This window comes from Ictidomys tridecemlineatus, chromosome 8 (assembly GCF_052094955.1).
Source record: "Ictidomys tridecemlineatus isolate mIctTri1 chromosome 8, mIctTri1.hap1, whole genome shotgun sequence".
Taxonomy (NCBI): Eukaryota; Metazoa; Chordata; class Mammalia; order Rodentia; family Sciuridae; genus Ictidomys; species Ictidomys tridecemlineatus.
This window is the reverse complement of record NC_135484.1, coordinates 35,546,137-35,567,420: the sequence shown is the minus strand read 5'-3', so window position 1 is coordinate 35,567,420 and position 21,284 is coordinate 35,546,137. Positions and strand designations below refer to the sequence as shown.

At 34.5% G+C, this 21,284-nt stretch overlaps 1 long non-coding RNA gene across 35 annotated transcripts in view; it reads left to right on the top strand.

The window, feature by feature from the left end:
• LOC120889134 (uncharacterized) overlaps nucleotides 1-21,284 on the top strand; it is a 78,088-nt gene that overhangs the window by 12,812 nt on the left and 43,992 nt on the right. For 16 of the 35 annotated variants that reach the window (XR_013424860.1, XR_013424875.1, XR_013424867.1 and 13 more), the window contains 4 exons: nucleotides 5,690-6,567; nucleotides 7,038-7,191; nucleotides 8,932-9,082; nucleotides 10,350-10,423. This is a non-coding gene — a long non-coding RNA (uncharacterized LOC120889134). Of the gene's footprint in view, nucleotides 1-5,689; nucleotides 6,568-7,037; nucleotides 7,307-8,931; nucleotides 9,083-10,349; nucleotides 10,424-21,284 lie in introns of those variants that run through there. The other 19 variants (XR_013424882.1, XR_013424880.1, XR_013424877.1 and 16 more) reach the window with 10 other exon arrangements.

The window sequence follows — 21,284 nt, the reverse complement described above, 5'->3', positions numbered from 1 at the left end:
AATTTACCAGTAGGAAGTCAGACCCAAGACCCCAAAGCTTGATGAGACATTGTAGTTATCCAGCGAACAAGTTCCTTCATTCCCAGAAACTATATGCCTACAATCAAGGTCAAGGCTTGATGAGGCTCAAACACAGAAGTTTCTCAGGGCATTGACATACCAGCTAGACATTGCACATTTATTAGCTATATTACTAGATCCTAAGAGAGATTTCAGGGCATTCTAAGGGTGGGAAATAGGGTGCCTGTTACCCCTGGGAGTTTGCTCACCAGGGGAATACTTCTCTTTACATTTCCATGATCAGAATCCCTACAAGAAATTAATGATAAAAATAAAAGCTACGCCAACACCTGAAGATTAAACAATATGTTCCTGAATGATCGATAAGCTGCAAAAGACATCAAGGTGGAGATTAAAAAATTCTTAGAAGTAAATGAGAACATTGATACAACATATTGAAATCTCTGGGACACTACAAAGGCAGTAATAAGAGGAAAGTTCATTGCATAGAGTTCATTCCTTAAAATAAGAAAAAGTCAACAAATAAATGACCTAACATTACATCTCAAAGCCATAGAAAAAGGAGAACAAATCAATACCAAAGCAGTAGAAAACAGAAAATATTTAAAATCAGAGCTGAAATCAATGAAGTTGAAACAAAAGAAACAATTGAAAAAATTGACAAAACAAAAAGTTGGTTCTTTGAAAAAATAAATAAAATTGATAAACCCTTAGCAATGCTAAGGAAGAGAAGGAGAGAGAACACTCAAATTACTCACATCCATGATGAAAAACATCACAACTGAATTACAGAAATACAGAAAATAATTAGAAATTATTTTGAAAATTTATACTCCAATAAAATAGAAAATATCGAAGGCATTCACAAATTTCTAGAGTCATATGATTTGCCAAATTGAATCAGGATGATATACACAATTTAAACAGATCAACTTCAAACAATGAAATAGAAGATACCATCAGAAGCCTACCAACCAAGAAAAGCTCAGAACCGAACGGATACACAGCTAAGTTCTACAAGACCTTTAAAGAAGAACTAATACCAATACTCTTAAAATTATTTTGTGAAATAGAAAAAGAGGGAGCACTTTCGAACTCATTTTATGAGGCCAATTTCATTCTGATTCCAAAACCAGGAAAAGATACATCAACAAAACAAAAACAAAAACACTTCAGACCAATACCTGTAAAGAATATAGATGCAAAAATTCTCAATAAAATTCTGGCAAATTGAGTAGAAAAATATATTAAAAAGATAGTGCACCACAATCAAGTGGGGTTCATCCCAGGGATGCAAGTTTGGTTAAACATATGAAAATCAATTAATGTAATTCATCACATCAATAGACTTAAAGATAAGAATGATGTTATCACAATAGATGCAGAAAAACTTTCAACAAAATACAGAACCACTTCATGTTCATAAGACCAGAAAAACTAGAGATAACAGGAACATGTATCAATATTGTAAAGGATATCTATGCTAAGCCCCAGGCCAACATCATTCTAATTGGAGAAAAATTGAAAGCATTCCCTCTAAAGACTGGAAGAAGACAGGGATGCCCTCTTTCACCACTTCCATTTAGCACACTTCTTGAAACACTAGCAATTAAACAGACAAAAGAAATTAAAAGAATATGGATAGGAAAAGAAGAACTCAAATTAGCACTATTTGCTGATGATAAGATTCTGCACTTAGAAGAATGAAAATACTGCACCAGAAAATTTCTAGAACTAATAAATGAATTGGGCAAAGCAGCAGGATATAAAATCAACACCCATAAATCAAAGGCACTTCTGTATATCAGTGAGGAATCCTCTGCAAAGGACATGAAGAAAACTATCCCATTTACAATAGCCTCAAAAACAACAAAACAAAACAAATCAAAAACAAACAAAAAAACAACTTAGGAATCAACCTAACAAAAGGGATAAAAGGCCTCTACAATGAAAATTACAGAATACTAAAGATCCTAGAAGATGGAAAAATCTACCTTGTTCTTGGATAGACAAAATTAATATTGTCAAAATGACCATACTACCAAAAGTATTATACAGATTTAATGCAATTCCAGTCAAAATCCCAATGACATTTCTCATAGAAATAGAAAAAGCAGTCATGAAATCCATCTGGAAAAGTAAGAGACCTAGAATAGCTAAAGCAATCCTTATCAAGAGTGAAGCAAGTGGCATCATTATACCAGACCTTAAACTATACTACAGAGCAATAGTAACAAAACCAGCATGGTATTGGCATCAAAATAGACTGGTAGGCCAATGATATAGAATAGAGGAAACAAAACTACATCTACATAATTACAGTTATTATATATTAGAAAAAAGTGACAAAAACATACATTGGAGGAAATAGCCTCTTCAACAAATGGTGCTGGGAAAACTGGAAATCCATATGCAACAAAATGAAATTAAACCCTTATCTCTCATCATGCACAAAACTCAACTCAAAGTGGATCAAGGACCTAGGAATTAAACCAGAGACTCTGCATCTAATAGATGAAAAATAGGCCCAAATATCCATTATATCAGATTATGCCCCTACTTCCTGAATAAGACTCTTATAGCATAAAAATTAAACTCAAGAAACAATAAATGAAATGGATTCAAACTCAAAAACTTCTTCTCAGCAAAAACAAACAAACAAAAAAACCCCACAAAAAAAAACAACAACACAATCAGTGAAATCAATAGAAAGCCTACATTTTGGGAGAAATTACCACACACACACACACACACACACACACATACACACACACACACACCAGACACATCAGATAGAGTACTAATCTCTAGGATATATAGAGAACTCAATACTTAATATCAGAAAAACCCAAATAACCCAATCACTAAATGGGCCAAGGAACTGAACAGGAACTTTTAAGAAGATGATATATAATCAATCAACAAATACATGAAAAAATGCTCAACATCTCTAGCAATTAGAGGAATGTAAATTAAAACTACTCTAAGATCATCTCCCTCTAGTCAGGATGGCAGCTATTAAGAATACAAACAACAATAAGTGTTGTTGAGGATGTGGGAAAAAAGTACACTCATACATTGCTGGTGGGACTACTAATTGGTGCAAACTATCTGGAAAGCAATATAGAGAATCCTTGGAAAACTGGGAATGGAACCACCATAATGATCCAGTTATCCCACTCCTCAGTCTACACCCAAAAGACTTAAAAACAGCATACTACAGGGACACAGCCACATCAATGTTTATTGCAGCACAATTCACAACAGCTAAACTGTGGAAACAACCTAGATGCCCTTCAGTAGATGAATGGATAAAAAAAATGTGGTATATACAGATAATGGAATATTGTTCAGCATTAAAAGAGAAAAAATCATGGCATTTGCAGGTAAATGGATGGAGTTGCAGAATATAATTCTAAGTGAAGTAAGCCAGTCCCCCAAATCCCCAAATGTTTCTCTGATATAAGAAGTCTGATTCATAATGAGGTTGGGTGGGGAGGAGCATGGAAGGATTAGACAAACTCTAGATACAAATGGGAGGGAAAAAAAGGAGGGGGCATGGGGATAGGAAAGACAGTGGAATGAGTTGGACATCATTACCTTAAGTACATGTATAAAGACGCAAACATGTGACTCTGTGAACAACCAGAAATAAGAAAAATTGTGTTCTATATGTGTAGTATGAATTGTAATGCATTCTGCTGTCATATATAACAAATTAAAATTTAAAAAAAAAGAATGAGGTGGGGCATTGGATTGGATTATTTGCACAGAAAAGGCATGTTTATGGCAAACTGTCTAACCTCCAGGAATTACCTAACCCTGGGGAGGGGATTGCCTCCCCAGGTCTTTGAGGCTCCTAAGAGATTTATTATTAAATAATTCATTTACTTTTCAGATCTATCAATATCTATGTATCTACTTACTTAATTTTAATGAGCAAAATTTTAGTTTATTTTTAAACAATTGTACAAAATACCACAACAGATATATCTTATTATTTAAAGATAAATTCATTAATAAGATGTCAATAAAGTTACATCAAAATCTTTCCTGCATAAGCTTTAAAAAAGATGTTTTCACATTTTTAAGTTATATTAGCAAAATAAAATAGTTGAAGAGTTTATAAAATCCATTTTCATGTAAAGTTGGATAAAAGATATGATTTTTGCTTATTTTTCCATAGTTAATCAGTGGACTATAGTTAATCATAGTTAATCAATTGCATAAATCTAATAGCTCTTTTCCTCTGTTCTAAAGTGCCACATTTATTATATATTTTTGAATAAATAAAGAGGAAACTATATTATTTCTTAATTCAGAAATTCTTTTAAAATTTGTATTTCAACAAGCTAGTTATCTGTCATCTTATGTATCATCCAGTGCTCATATCTACAAAGACTATTGATATACAGTAAACTTTAATATCTGATCAAACAGTTTCCAGATATCTTTTCCAGAAAAAGTTTTTGTTACATCCTTATTTACATATAGTAGGTATTATCCAACTTTTTATACACAGGGCAAATTTGTAAATACATTAAGCTCTTTGGATCATTAGTTCTTTATCACAGATGCTGCCTTCTGCCCTTCTAGGGCAAAAATGCAATTAACAACATATAAATGAATTAGTATGGAGAATTCACATAACTTTTATTCATGAAAACAATGGATATCTGGATTTGTCCCTGATCCAGAGATTGCTCTCCTCTGATCTATATATAACTAATAGTATATTGGCTAAGGATAATGTATTGGCCCATAACACTTCCATCATTAAAACTCTTGATCTTTTCCTTATTAAGCTATATGTCAGGTTTCATGACCTCATTCAGTACCTACCTTAATGGAATTATTTATAACAATTTCTGCACATAACCTCAAACATAGCAAAATAAGTCTTGGATCCCACTGTGATATTTTCTGTTGAGAGCCACAGTTTATTCTGAATGACGCCTGGCATTTTGCTAGAGGGAATGGTTGAAAGGTGACCCTGCTCCAGGAATAGGGAAGCTCTGGGATTAAGGTGGATCCTACTGCCTTGGGCACCCGCTACTTTGGAGTTCCCTTTGAGTTCTCCCGGGGTTCCAGGAGAATTGGTGCAGGGAGCCCGGTGGAGGGAGTGTGTTCCCAGAAAGTGTGTGAAGAGTGCCAATGAGAATTCGGGAATAAAGAGTTGGCTGTTTGAACCTACAAGGCTTTTTGGAGGCTCGGTTATTTGTGCCCAGCCAGACTGCGGCAATTTTCTATTGCCATAGTTCTGCAAAAATTTCTGAAGTTGCCCTTCAGAAATGCTATTTTCTGCCCTTGATTTCTGTCAAACATCAACACAACCTTTTGTTTATCATAAAATATCTGCCTCATTAACATGGATTTTCATTTGTCTGAGTTCCAATTGTGTTCAGATGACATTTTATACTTTCATGTATTATCATTGATGTCTTTTATCTGGATAAATTTGTTTGTAAATATGTCTGCCTCACCCATAAGCAAGAAACAAACTAATGTGGCTTTATATAACAGTGCATAGTTCAGCATTTGGAATGTTTGTTGGTGCTTTATATAATCATTTACCAACTAAATGAAATCAGTGAATCCCAGGGACCACCATAAATATATAAAATGTTATGTCTCTGTCTACATAAGCTTCATTTTATTTTTCTTCTAGGAAAGCTAAAAGGGGAAATTCTGGTGCATAAGAAGAGCTAAAGAAGAGAAAATCCATAGTAGAGTCACCTTTAAGATGCCCTGGTGATATTTAGATGTTTTTCTTATGTACAACAGGGAACTGAAGTTTGGTTCTGTGTGTCCATTTAAAAAGCTCTTCTTACTTCATGTCAATTTCCTTAACACATGCTTATATGTTTCTTCTTAACATTGGCATATTTTTCTCTTGTGATCACTATCTCTTTTTCACTTGTTCCCTCTTTATCTCCTACCTTCCTTCCTTCTCATCTGATTATGTCTAACTTTTATATTTCAAATATTTTCACTGTGCTGTAGTGGCTACATTTATATGCTTTTCATGCCTTTGGTGATTTGTTTTCTAATTAACATTCCAATATTTCATTGAACCATTTTAAATTACACCATTTTACTTCCCAATGTGGAATGATCGATGAGGATTTTAAATTTCCAATCAGTATTCTTCTTCCTCTATTTTTATTACTTACATTGAAAATATTGTGTCAGAATATATGTCATTTAAAATTATTCTTCATACTTGTTCTCATATTTTTTACATAGGCAATTTAAAATATTTAATGTTCCCTATTCATCATTCTCCCAATTTTACCAGTAGTTTCTTGTTTAAATGAGATTGTCATGCAGCAGATTCCTCAGAAAAGGCTAGTGAAAGGAGGAACTGGGTGTCTTTCAGTGTCTACATTTCTAGTGGACATTTGCCTACTCATTATCTGCCCAATAGTGACCTGTAAATAGTGTCATAGTTGATTGGACTAGAGATGACAATTGACATAGGCAATAATTATATTGTTTTCTTTCAGGTACATAAAATCTCTCTCTTATAAATTTAGGTATATATAGGTAAGTCATGTGTGATATGTTCTCATGGACATATAAACATATAAAGTAATAAACATTCTTAAGCTTTGTTATGGTTTGGTTGTGATGTGTTCCCCAAAGGCTCATATGTGAGACAATGCAAGAAGGTTCAGAGGAGAAATGATTGGGTTATGAGAGCCTTAACCCAATCAGTGAATTGATCCCTGATGGGATTAACTGGTGGTAGCTGAAGGTAGGTAAGGTGTGGCTGGAGGAGGTGGGTCAGTGGAGGAGTTCCTTTGGGGTATATTTTGTATCTGGTGAATGGAATCTCTCTCTGATTCCTTATCATCATGTGAACCGAGTCCCTCCTTCACACTCTTCCACCATGATGTTCAGCCAAAGTTCAAGTTCCAAGCCCTGAGAAATGGAGTTGGCTGTCTATTGACTGAGACCTCTGAAACCCTGAGCCCTCAAATAAACTTTACCTCCTCTAAAATTGTTCTTGTCAGATCTTTTAGGCACAACAATGAAAAAAAAAACTGACTAAAAGAGGCTTGGAATATGTTTTGAGGAAAGTGATATTTTGGGGCACATATGATCACAGATCTGAAAGTCTGCAGAGAGCCAAAGGTGCATGAAGAAAATGCTCAAAGAGAAACAGAGGTGAACTGGAATATTATGTCAGATATATAAAGAATAACTAGAAGACTGGCATTATCCACTTTTGATAATAATACCACAGAAAAGCTAAGTGACCTTCTCAATTCATAACTAAGAGGTTGGCAGTATTAATATGTTACTGTAGATGTCAAACTTCAAGACTTGGTTAAGATGATTTGCTCTTTTTACTAAAATGCTCTTTTCCCAGTAACAACATGTATTGCCAATCAGACCCAAACAGTTTATTTTCACATCAGTTTGGGTTTAATCTTTCTGGTGGTTCCTCCACCCCACTGTCAGGCTCCTTCACTAGTGTCCCTCCTGCCTAAGTGACCCATGGTTTTCTTCAACCTACCTTTGCTTGGTGAGATGAAGTAGAAACCTATGGGACTAGGCTTTTTTAAAAAATTTCTTTTTATTTCTTCTGGTTTTATTTCCACATTTTTTATTATAGTTGTACATAATGATAAGATTTTTTGTTATATATTTATACATGCACAAAATATAGCAATATAACTTGGCCAATGTCACACCCAAGCACTTCCCCTCCACCTCCCTAACTCCTACCCTTAGGTCTCTTTTCCTCTACTGATCTCCCTTTGATTTTCATGAAATACTCCCACCTTTTTTTTTCTATTTAACTTCCACTGAGAGAAAACATAAGACCTTTGACCTTCTGAATTTGACTTATTTTGCTTAATATAATGGTGTTTAGTTCTACCCATTTTCCTGCAAATGACATGATTTCATTTTTATTTATGGTTGAATAAAACTCCATTGTGTGTGTGTGTGTGTGTGTGTATACATACATACATATATATACCACGTTCTTTATTCACTCATCTGTTGATGGACACCTAGGCTGGTTCTATAGTTTGGTTGTTGTGAATTGTGCTGCTATAAATGTGGATGCATGTATTACTCTAGTATGATTACTTTAATTTGTTATGATAAACATCTAAGAATGGTATAGCTGGGCAAAATTGTGGTTCCACTCCTAGTCTTTTGAGGAATCTCCATACTGATTTCCTTAGTGGTTGTACTAATTTACATCCCATCAACAATGTGAAAGTATTCTTTTATCTCTATATCCTCTCCAGCATGTATTATTATTTGTATACTTGATGACTACCATTCTAACTGGTGTGAGATGGAATCTCAGTGTAGTATTCATTTGCATTTCCCTAAGTGCTAAAGATAATTTGAGTTATTTTACTATTTCAGCATTGTCTGTCTTTAGGTGATGTTAAGGGTTTAGTATTAAATTGACATTCCATAGATGCAAAGTTACTTTGCCTGATTTGGGGAGGAGACTTCGGAAGATATTTAGAACACTGATTCCATTGTTTTCTGCTATCAGGAAATCCTGTCTGTGTTTTGGGATTGAACAAAAAGTTATTCATGATCTTGGTTACACAGATGTTTTTGCTTTTTTTTACAAATGGAGCATGCATCCATCTCTCAGCTCAATGTTTGTGACAGTTGCTTATTTTTATGGATGTCTAGTACATATTGTGAAGAATATTAGCCACTTTATATTTTTATTGACTCCTAAAAATAATCTTGCAAAGTAGATTTTATAGCCATCATTCTAACAGTATATAAACAGAGGTATGGTCCATACTAAAAAATGCCCCAGGTCAATTAGAAAGCAAGAGTTGAAATTTAAACTACATTTTTCTTACATCGGTGTTTGTGCCATTGAAACCACCAAATTCATCCAACTTTATTTCTCTGGATGAGGCCCTGGAAAACCTTCATATGAAAGCTTCCTGTCAGCTGTGGAAATCATGTCCTACCTCAAGTGTTTATTATTGACTTTGGATCAAAGAAGGGAATTCTATCATGCCATAGTAAACATGTTGTCTACCAAAACAAGCAGAAAATGAGTTAGGTAATGGGTTCTACCTCCTCTAAAATTGTTCTTGTTTTATAAGTTTTAAATTGGCTGTCAGTATTTATTTCAATTGTTCTAATGGTTGATTATAAGTCAACAAGATATATTGCTCTAAGATTAATGAAATCAGGTCATATAGGATAGCAACCAAAAGAGCCATAAGTTTAATATCTGTTTATTAATTTCTTAGTGATTTTTTGGTTCCTGCATCCAATATTCTTAGATATTAAACCATTTAAGTGTTTATGAATTTGAAAAACAAGAGTTATTGCTTAAGCAAAATAATCATGTTATAAATTTAAAAGTTAGGAATGCACAGACAAATATTTAACACTTAAGTTAAAACATTAGAACTTATAAAACTATATGGTTATGGTCATATTAATTTTATGAAACTACTTATTTTTAATATGAGAAGGTTGCTTTTTATTTATCAATCAATTCTAGAGATTTTAATTAAAACTTTCAAAACTGATTCAACAACCTATAGAATTAACTTCCTTGCAAATTGTGTCTTCATTAAAATTTTCCACATAAACAATGAACTGGAAAAAATGCAAAATTATTACTTATAAGCTTTTTTAGTAACAATTAGCAATACTTGATCTCCTCATATTACTTCAATTTAGTGGTAAGATCTAAAATTATATTATGAAAAGTAAACGTGGCATATCATTGTTGCATAACTGGCAAAGCTATTTGGCAATATCTGACCTACCAGTTTTCATTTCCTTTGTGTGGATTTAGTGATAAAATTACAAATTGTGCAAAGAGAATACACATAGAATGACACAGTTGTCAATTGGCTACAGTAAATTTATTAAGTGAAACCCAACACATCTATGAAACATAATGAATCAGATCACCTTATTTTCTGAGGAAAAGTTTCAGACAAGATGTCTGCTGATGGAAGGAGATTTGGTTAACTAATAATTTTCTGAAGAAAAGCTTCTTTACTGCTAACTGACAGTGCAGCTTTGGAGCCTTGACTTCATAATAAGGACATAAATTGCACCAACTTTTAACATGTTTGGTTGTTTCATTATTTCACATAATGCAAAGGTTTTAAAAAATACATAATTAATTTATGGTAATTTCTTCATTTATGTTTTTTAGATTGTTACAAATTCTTTGCTTTTGACAATTGTAATAATATAATTATGTTTTTAGTTGGGCTTAATGTTTCAGTGTAAATATGGTAAATAGGGACAATATAGTGATTTTCAAACTTGAAATTATAGTGTCCTGTTTTTCACTCTGAAAGGAAATCCAGCACTCAAAAAGCCGGAGCAAAAGACTTCATCCTTGACAAACAACAGTTGAAGCAAAGAAATCTAGGTAAGCCAAATTGCTAGTAATTTTGTTAGTTTTTATAGCATTTCTTTTTAAATTATTTGATATTTTTAGTAATTAAGAACGCAGTAGGATGATTTTTAGAACATATCCAATTTGTAAAATAAAAATATATCTATTGATGTGTGGTACAAAAGTGTGCTTTTGTTGATGTGTACACTCCAAATTGCAGTATGAGCTCTAGATGAAAGGACAGGACACGAGTGTGAGGACCAAAATATGTGTTCCTTAAATATTCCTGCCATATATCAAGAGTGACTATTGGTAAAGGATAGAATGGATGTACACAGGAAATAATTAATTTTCTTTTTGAAGTATGTTTTAAGTCTGAAATTCCAATTTTATTGTTATTTATTTCTCTGTTCAACATAACATTGATTTTTAAAGTATTCTTTCAAAATATATTACCTGTGTATCTACCCACACTACAAAAATACTTAAACTAAACAGGAATATTGTGAAATTGAGTAAAATCACAGATGAATATGTCTATGTCAGCAGAAACAGGGATTTGTGGTAGCAGTACATGAGAAGTGATATACTCTAATATCTGTAAGAAGAAAGGATGCAGCTAAATTCTCCAAAGGCACATACAACTTCTTTCAAAAAGATTTTCTGGTGTAGAACAATATGAAGGCCAAGTGGACAAAGTATACAATAACAATCAGTAACCTCAGAATCTCAACCCTAGTGCCAATAAATAACATTCATAATTTCACTATTTAGAATATAGTTTTTATAATGTGATATTATTTTCTGTACCTCAGGAGATGTGAAAATAGCTATTCAAAACTGAAAATATAAGAGCATGGGAGATCTTTCCATCTTCTAAGGTCTTCTTTAATTTCTTTCTTTAGTGTTCTGTAGTTTTCATTATAGAGGCCTTTCACCTCTTTACTCCCGAGTATTTTATTTTTTGAGATTATTGTGAATAGGATAGTTTTACTAATTTCTCTTGCAGTGGATTCATCACTGGATGTATAGAAATGCATTGATTTATGAGTATTGACTATATATCCTGCTATTTTGATGAATTCTTTTATGAACTCTAGAAGTTTTATGGTGTAGATTTTTGGGTCTTCTAAATATAGAATCATATCATCAGCAAATAGGGGTAGTTTGAGTTCTTTTCCTATTTGTATCCCTTTAATTTCATTTACCTGATTGTTCTGCCTATAGTTTCAAGGACAAGTTTGAATAGAAGAGGTAAAAGGGGGCATCCCTATCTTATTGCAATCTTCAGAGAGAATGCTTTCAATTTTTCTCCATTTGTATTGATATTGGACTTCTAGCTTATCATAGATAACTTTTACAATGTTGAGATATGTTCCTGTTATCCCTAGTTTTTCTAGAGTTTTGAATATGAAAGGGTGCTGCATTTTGTCGAATGCTTTTTCTGCATCTATTGAGATGATCATATGATTCTTATCTTTAAGTCTATTTATGTGATGAATTACATTTATTGATTTCTGTATGTTGAAACAATCATGCATCCCTCAGATGAACCCCACTTGATTGTGGTGCACTCTCTTTTTAATATGTTTTTGTATGTGACTTGCTAGAATTTTATTGAGAATTTTTGTGCCCATGTTCATCAGGAATATTGGTCTGAAATTTTCTTTCCTTGATGTGTCTTTATCTGGTTTTAGTATCAGGTTAATACTAGCCTCATAAAATGATTTGAAAGGGTTTCCTCATTTTCTATTTCATGGAATAATTTGAGGAGTATTGGTGTTGATGCTTCATTGAAGGTATTGTAGAACTCGGTTGAGAATCCATCCACTCCTGGTCTTTTGTTTGTTTGTAAGCTTTTGAAGACATCTTCTATTTTATTGATTGAAACTGATCTGTTTAAATTGTGTATATCCTACTGATTCGGTTTGGGTAGATCATATGTCACTAGAAATTTGTCAATGTCTTTGAGATTTTCTATTTTGTTTGAGTATAAACTTTTAAAATAGAATTAATATTGTTAAATGGCCATACTACCAAAGTGTTATGCAGATTTAATGTAATACCTATTAGAATCTCAATGACATTATTCATAAAACTAGAAAAAGCCATCATAAAATTCATTTGGAAAAATAAGCGACCCTGAATAGCCAAAGTAATCCTTAGCAAGAAGAGTGAAGCAGGAAGCATCACAAACCAGACTTTAAACTATACTATAGAGCAATAGTAACAAAAATGGCATGGTGTTGGCATCAAAATAGACATGGAAACCAAAATAAAGGACACAGAGACAAACCCACATAAATATGGTTATCTCCAATTAGACAAAGGATTCAAAACCATACATTGGAGAAAAGATACCTCTTCAACAAATGGTGCTGGGAAAACTGGAAATACATATGTATCAAAATGAAATTAAACCCCTGTCTCTCACCCTGAACAAAACCCAAATTGGATAAAAGGCACTATAATAGAGACCCTATGCTTAACAGAAGAAAAAGTAGGCCCAAATCATCATTATGTCAGCTTAGGTACTAAATTCCTTAACAAGACTCCTAAAGCACAAGAAATAAAGTCAAGAATCAATAAATGGGATGGAAAGTTTCTTCTCAGAAAAGGAAACAATCAGTAATGTAAGGAAAGAGCTTACAGAATGAGAGAAAATTTTTACCACACGCACCACAGATAGAGCATTAATCTCCAGGATATATAAAGAATTCAAACAAACTTAACATCAAAAAACAAAACAACCCCCCCAAAAAAAGCAATCAATAAATGGTTAAGAAACTGAACAGACACTTCACAGAAGAAGAAATACAATTGATCAACAAATATATGAAAAAAAATGTTTACCATAGAATAATGAGGTAGAAGGCCATATGCAATTAGAGAAATGCAAATCAAAACTACACTGAGATTTCATCTCACTCCAGTCAGAATGGCAATTATCAAGAATACATGCAACAACAAATGTTGGGAAGGATGTGGGGAGAAAGGTTTACTTATACATTGCTGATGGGACTGAAAATTAGTGCAACTACTATGGGAAACTGTATGTAGATTCCTCAGAACACTTGGAATGCAACCACCATTTGACCCAGCTATCCTACTCTTCAGTTTATACCTAATAGACTTAAAATGATTATACTACAGTAACACAGCTACATTAACATTTACAGTAGCTCAGTCTATATAGCTAAACAATGAAACCAATCTAAGTGCCCTTCAACATATGAATGGATAAAGAAAATGTGGTACATATACACAATGGAATATTACTCAGCCTTAAAGAAAAATGAAATAATGGCATTTGTAGGTAAATGGATGGAGATGGAGAATCTCATGCTAAGCAAAATAAGCCACCCCCCCTAAAACAAAGGCTGAATATTTTCTCTGATAAGTGGATGCTGATCCATAATGGGGGGAGGATGTAGGGAAGAATGAAGGAAATTTGGATTGTCCAGAGGGGAGTGAGGGGAGGGGAGGGGCTATGAGGATGGGAAGGACAGTGGAATAAGAAGGACATTATTAATCTACATACTTGTATGATTACACTACTTGTGTGACTCTGCACTATGTACAGCCAGGGGAATGAGAAGTTGTGCTCTATTTTGTATGATATGTTTAAATGCATGTATAACGAATTAAAACAAATTAAAATACAAAAAAATCTTAAAATATAGGCAGGATTGCCACATCTATTGTTAATGTTTGTTTCTCATTTTGTCTCTTTAAGTTAGGCACAATAACTTGAATGTCATAGAATAATGTGGTAGAAGACCAAATGTAAATCATACCATTTGTCAATGCAGAGATAAATATCAAATTTTTGTTGGACTAAGACATCTTCTGTTGATTTTATCAAAGTCATCAAATTTTACTCAGGAAATGAGGCATGAAGATTGCAAGTTTGAGGCCAGCCTCAGCACTTAGAGAGGCCCGAGACTCTGTCTTAAAAAATTAAAAAAGGGCTAGGGATGTAGCTCGGTGGTAAAGCACCTCTGGATTCAATCCTCAGTAGCACCTCTCCAATCCCCCTCCCCACACACACATACACAACAATGATCACCAAATTAATTTTGAACATCATAAAAATATATATATGATTTTTTGGTCTAATTTTCAAGGTTTGGGGTTTTTTTTTTGTGTGTGTGTGTGTGTGTGTGTAATGCTGGGAATTGAACCCAGGGCCTTGTGCATGCTAGGTAAGCATTCTACCAATTGAGTTATATCCCCAGTCTCTGTTCTATTTTGTTTTTATGGAAGGAAAACTGCTAGGGATTTTACCATTCACCAATAAGGTCAAATCATTATAGTTTATAAAATGTAATAGTTTCTTAGTTGTGTATTTCTTGGCTCCTGTCCCGATGAGTACACTGAACACATTGCTGTTTCCCACACATTCTTGTCCCCCATAAATAAACCTTGCACCCTCCCCACTTGACTCACCAGGAACATTCTCTTTCAAGTCTCATCAAAGGTGTTACCTCCTTCTCAATGTTTGGAGCCCATTTGAGAAAAAATTAATCACTTTCTCCCCTATATTTTCATGATGTCATCTACATATTTAAAGGTATTATGACATTAGATTCTAATTTTTAGAAGCCTGCCCTTCTAATTTTATTTTGAGCGCACCCATATAGGATCTACCAAACAGAAGATTTCCTATGCTCATCAGTGTTAAATAAACTGTAACATAACAGATGACACTTTCTATTGCCTTCACTCCCTTATTGGTGGGATCTTCCCTGTCCCCAACCTAAATTGGTAGAGTAGCCAGGCATAAATCCTTGAAGACAGGGTTGGAATTGGATTTAGAGTTCTTTATTTTTTTGAGGAGGGGGAGATGTTTACTGGGGATTGAACTCAAGGACACTTGACCACTGAGCCACATCCCCAGCCCTATTTTGTATTTTATTTAGAGAGAGGGTGTCACTGAGATGCTTAGAGCTTTGCTTTTGCTGAGACTGACTTTGAACTCGAGATCCTCCTGTCTCAGCTTCCCAAGCCACTGGGATTATGGGCATGCACCGCCATACCCAAGGGGATTGATTATTCTTGATAAATTAGTTTTCTATCAAATAAAAATGAAAGGAAGTGTCACTTTATATGGATTTCAAGTAAGAGCCACTAATCCTTAGTAACAGCATAATGAACAAATTGCAAGGAAGCCAGAGAGGGGAAAAGAAATGAGGGAACTAGTTTTAAATACACAGAACACATGAGCAAAAGAGAAATCCAGAAGAAACTTTGAAAATGCTTCATTTGAATGATTTTTTTTGTTCAGTGAAGCTAATAAGTGGCACAGAATGTGGCTATACAAATTAAGAATAAGCTTCAATTATTTCTCACAAATTAAAAACATAGATATACATGAGCCAGTCAGTCTGAGAACACAAGACCACAGAGCTTTACTGTAGTTTATGTAGGCCACAGAGAATTAGTGTTGTCTCACTTCAATAAACACTTCTTAATATTTTTTCCTGAAGAAAGTAATTGATAAGATTGTAAGGCTGTTTGCCAGACTAGAAGCTGTAGCTCCAATTCTTCTTCACTTCTTATAATCCCTTCTTTTTTAATATGACTTTCCAGTAACCCTTCTCCCTACATCAGGTGAAATACTGGAAGAACCTCCTTCCCTTTGCTCAGTCATATAACTTGATTTGGACTACATGGTATTAACTGACTTGATGAAGCATAAGGGATTTCCATATCTGATTTCTATTTTCAACTCTGCCACCACTGTGGACAACAGCCAGTCCTGCCTGATAGAGAAGGAGGAAACTGTATCAGGGCTGAGCTTCCCCAGTCACCCTTGCTGGGACTGGTCAGAGTCAACACACCTGAGAGTGAGGCCAGGAAAAACCAGCAGGGCCGCCCTGCTGAACCCGAATACGTGAGCCGCAAACACCATGCTCTGACACTTAAGGTTTAATAGTGTGGATCCTACTGCTGTTTTTTTGTTGTTGTTATAGTTGTTTATTTGTTTTTCTTCAACAAAGTTAACAAAATACTGGGTCACACACATAAACAAACAAAAAACAACTGCAGAGCCAGGTTTTAACCCTGACAATATCCCTTAAAACCCATGTTCATTACTATTCTTTTCCCTGCCTCTTGTTGTGTGGTAAAAGATTCTATATCCTGCATGTATCCCATGTACCAGTGGTTGGTTAAACTTGATACATGTGTTTGTTAATTAGTTACCCAAAATACTCAGTGTGGCATATACCATTACTATTGCCATTTTAAAATAAGAAACTGGAGTCATTACTCTGTTTCACTGCCATTTTAAAATTGAGAAAATGGGATGTTTTACTCTTTGGAATCCCAGGTCAAATGGAATCAAGATTTGAAAATCAGATCTGTAGAAATCCAAATAAAAATCTTATTCTATACAATATTACTTTATTTCAAGGAACTCTCAACAGTTTAGAACCTTCAAAACAGTTCACAGAACTTAACAACCAGAAGTCTTGTCAACTGGCAGATTGACAAATGAGAGGACACCTGAACAGACATTTGGCATCTTCCATGGTAGTCATCACTGAGAGATTTGCCTTTCACCTGTAGACTATTGGACAGATTCAAACTGCCTGAGGAATTATTATCAAACATTCAAGTGAGGTAGATTAGTAGACAATGTGTATTGTAACCTGAATAAATAGTGATCCATAAATGTATCCATAATACAGCTGTTGTGAAATGATCCCAATTATCAACAGAGAAGAATGTTCAAGTTAAAGTGTTTTTTTTTTGAGTTAAAATGCCAATTGTGACAGAGAGTTATACATTTTCTGCCCACCAAATCCCCATTAAAATGACAATAAGAAGAAATAGATGCAGAAAACAAAAAAGAAGCTATAAAATGTAAAAGCTGGAAAATGAAAAGAATAATTTAAATCCCTCAAACAGAGAGGAAAGCTCACAATTAATGCTGATACAATTTGTAAAATTCTCCCTCATTTAAGGCAGGACCTTGCCTTCTGGGAGAAACGGGAGGCTAGAGTCAGGGAGGTGGGAAGTGCACAGGTAAGCATGCACACAGTCACATGGGGACCTGCTGTTCACTCTGGGGTGGGTACGGTAGAGGGTCAACTTGTCACATTAGAAGGGAGGGACTGTGTCAAGTTTCCAGGATGCTGAGATCCCGGTCTCTAACTCTGTCTTCCCTCTCTTGACTTTAAGAATATCAGCAGCCAGGTCATCAATTTCCCTGCAGGTGTCTGAAAGTCCCTCTTCTGGAGTACTGGAGAAACTCAAAGGATAAGGTCATTGATATCAGCTCAAAGCTTCTAAGTGCTACTTTTAAATATGTATAGCTGGATGACTCAGTTAACAAGATACCTCAGGAGCCTCCACCATGGGAAAGATACACCAGAAAAAAATAGCAAACAGTAGGGAAAACTAATGAGTAGGAGGGAGAGTTGCATAGAAAGGATGTGCCATTGACTGTATATAGACTTTTCAACAGCAAAAGTGAAATTAAAATTTAATGGAGAAATCACCAAGATGCTAAAAATTACCATTGTAGTTTCCTGTACTGATCTAAAGCCTCAATCATGAATAATGATAGAATAAAGTCTATTCATTGCGTGGACTCTCTCTCCATGCAACAGGATAGAAGAGAGTGTGGCTGTGGAGTTGATAATCAACACATCCAGAGACCAAGCAGGAAGCAGGTCTGATTTTTATTGCTTAGTTATCCTGTGTATATACTCAGGCAGTAGCTAAGCAGATTACAGACAGCCACCAAAGCAATTTCTACCAACTGTCCTTGCAGCGACCAATCAAGAAGTGGGCTATAGAGCAAGCACAGGGACTGCAACACATGGCCTCATGCCTAGGGCTGTGCCTATGGGGTAAGCAGCCTGCTGCTCATGAGCCTAGCATGGGGGGAGTGGCCTGCCACTGAGACCCCCTTAATGTATGCCATGGATGTAGTACTCTGTGCACTTGTCCCCACAATTCATATATACAGTGCATCAATTTTACTGATCATTTACATGTTCAGAATTGATTAGAGTGCCCTAACCAAAACAATGTACACCAAGAGATACAGAGATTTGACATTTAGAAATGGGCGATGCAACACAAAAAATGGGCAGAAAGAATCACCAGAGTGTAGTAGTAGACATCACAGGATCACAATCAATGCCTGTAAGTGGCTCTGAAACACAACTATTTAAGAAGAGATTGTGGGTGGGATTCTTGAAGCTTCTAGCAACTTGAGAAGACAATTCCTTGCTGGTGTGGAATGCAATAGTGTTTCATAAGAGGACTACTAAGAAATTAAACATCCAGGGCCATGATCAAAATTTTCCAGGCCAAAGATTACTGGATATAGAGATTACAGCCAAAATAATGTAAGCTCTGAATATCAACATACTACTAAACAACTCTACAGACAGAGTTCTGGTTATGAGTGGCTTCAATGTGTACTGGGTACAATGTGGTCTAAACCATTATTTTCCACAGTGCTGATTCAAAGGACAGTACCTAAAGCTAAAGATAAATGAAAACTTTATAAGAATATGCTTTAAAATATCATAATAAATACACAAAGAATCACAAGTGGTGAAAGTGATGGTCTCTTTGGATACAGCACCCATTCGTTTTAAAAACACTAAAGAAAATAGGAATTTACCTCATCATCATGAAGGCTGCATGTGACAAACCTAAAACCAACATCATAGTAAAAGGCAAAAAACTGAAAGTATTTCCTCTAAAATGAGGAATAAGACAAGAATGTCTATTCTTACCACTTCTATTCAACATAGTACTTGAAACTCTAGCGAAAGTGATTAATATGAAAAGAAAAGTAAAGGAATACCAAAAACAAAAAAAGAAAGAAAAAGAAGCAAATTATCTCTCTTCACTGATGATATGATCCTATACATAAAGACCCCAAAAAAACTCCACAAGAAAACTTTTAGAGTAAAGTAGCAGGGTACAAGTTGAAAAAACAAATATCAAAAGCTTCCTTGCATCAATACTGAGCTTGTTGAGAAAAAAAAAATCAGAAAAACAATTTCATTCACCATAGCCTCAAAAATAATTAATTAAGTAAAAATATCTGAGAATAAATCCAATGAAGAAAGTGAAACACTTCTACAATAAAATGATAGAATACTAAAGAAAGAAATTGAAGAGCGCCTTAGAAGATGGAAAGACTTCCTATGTTCTTGAATACACAGGTGGACAAGAGTCATATTACCAAAATGGATCTATAGATTCAATGAAAATCTACATGACTATACCAATGATATTCTTCACAGATGTACAAAAATGCAGTCCTAAAATTCATATGGAAAAATAAAAGACCCAGAATAGCCAAAGCACTTTTGAGCAAAAGAGCAGTACAGGTGGTATCACAATACCTGATCTCCAATTATGCTTCAGAACTAGAGTAAGAAAATCACGGTGGTTTTCCATTAAAGTAGACATAAATAGACAATTAAAATAGACAATGGAATGTAATTAAAGACTTACTTGGAAACAAATAAACATAAATAAAATCATCTGATGCTTGACAAAGGTGTCAAAACCATATTTTGTGGGCTGGGGTTGTGGCTCAGAGGTAGAGCGCTTGCCTAGCAAGTGCAAGGCCCTGGATTTGATCCTCAGCACTACATAAAAATAAATAAATAAAATAAAGGTATTGTGTCCAACTACAACTAAAAAATAAATATATATATATTTTTAAAAGACAGCATATTTTGGGGAAAAGACAGCCTTTTAAACAAATGGTGTTCATAAAACTGGATATCCAGCTGTCTAGATCCCTCTCTCTCAATCTGCATGAAAGTCAACTGAATCAATCAGTAGGAGAGTGTCAAGTTAAAAAGATTCTGCAGAGTAAAGGAAACAATAAAGACTATGAAGAGAGAGCTTAAAGAACATGAGAAAATCTGTGGTGCTATCTTCCCAAAGGAGATTAATATTCAGAATATAGGAATAACTGAAGAAACCTATCACTAAAATAAATAATCCAATCAATAAATGGGCAAATGATCTAAACAGACATTTCTCAAAAGAAGAAATTATAATGACCAACAAATTTACAAAAAAAATGTTCCATATCCTTAGCAATCAGGGAAATGAAAATCAAAACTACACTGAAATCTCATCTCATTCCAATTAAAATGGCAATCAAGGATACAAATAACAATAAATGCTGGTGAGAATGTGGGGAAAATGTGCCCTTATACATTGTAGGTGGGACTGCAAATTAGTATAGCCATTTTGGAAGCAATATGAATGTTCCTCAAACCACTAGGAATGGAATCACCATATGACCCAGCCATCCCACTCCTTTTTATTTATACAAAAGAACTAAAATCAGCATGCTATACTTCGTTATACAGGCATACCCATGTTTATAGGAGTGTAATTCACAGCAGCCAAGTTATGGAACCCACTTAAGTGTCTGTCAAGAGACAAATGGATTTAGAAAATGTGATATATATAAACAACTGAGTTTTACTCAGTCATTAAGAGATGAAATTATGTCATTTTCCTGCAAATGGATGTCACTGGAAATCATTAGGCTAAGTAAAATATGCCAGACTCAGAAATTGAATGGTTGAATATTTTCTTTTGTATGTGGAAGATAGAGAGAAAATGCATAAAAGGAGAAATGGAAAAGGGATCTTATGAAAACAAAAGGGAGACTAACAAAGTAAGGGTAGAGGATTAAGAGGGAGAATGAAAGGGAAGGCACAGGGAAGTACTCGGGAATGAAATCTACCATATTATGCTATTCCATATACAAATATATCACAATAAGTTCAGTTTTTTTTTTTGTGGGAGGTCATGGGGAAGGTACCACAGATTGAACTCAGGGACATCCCACCACTGAGCCAAATCCCCAGCCCTATTTTGTATTTTACTT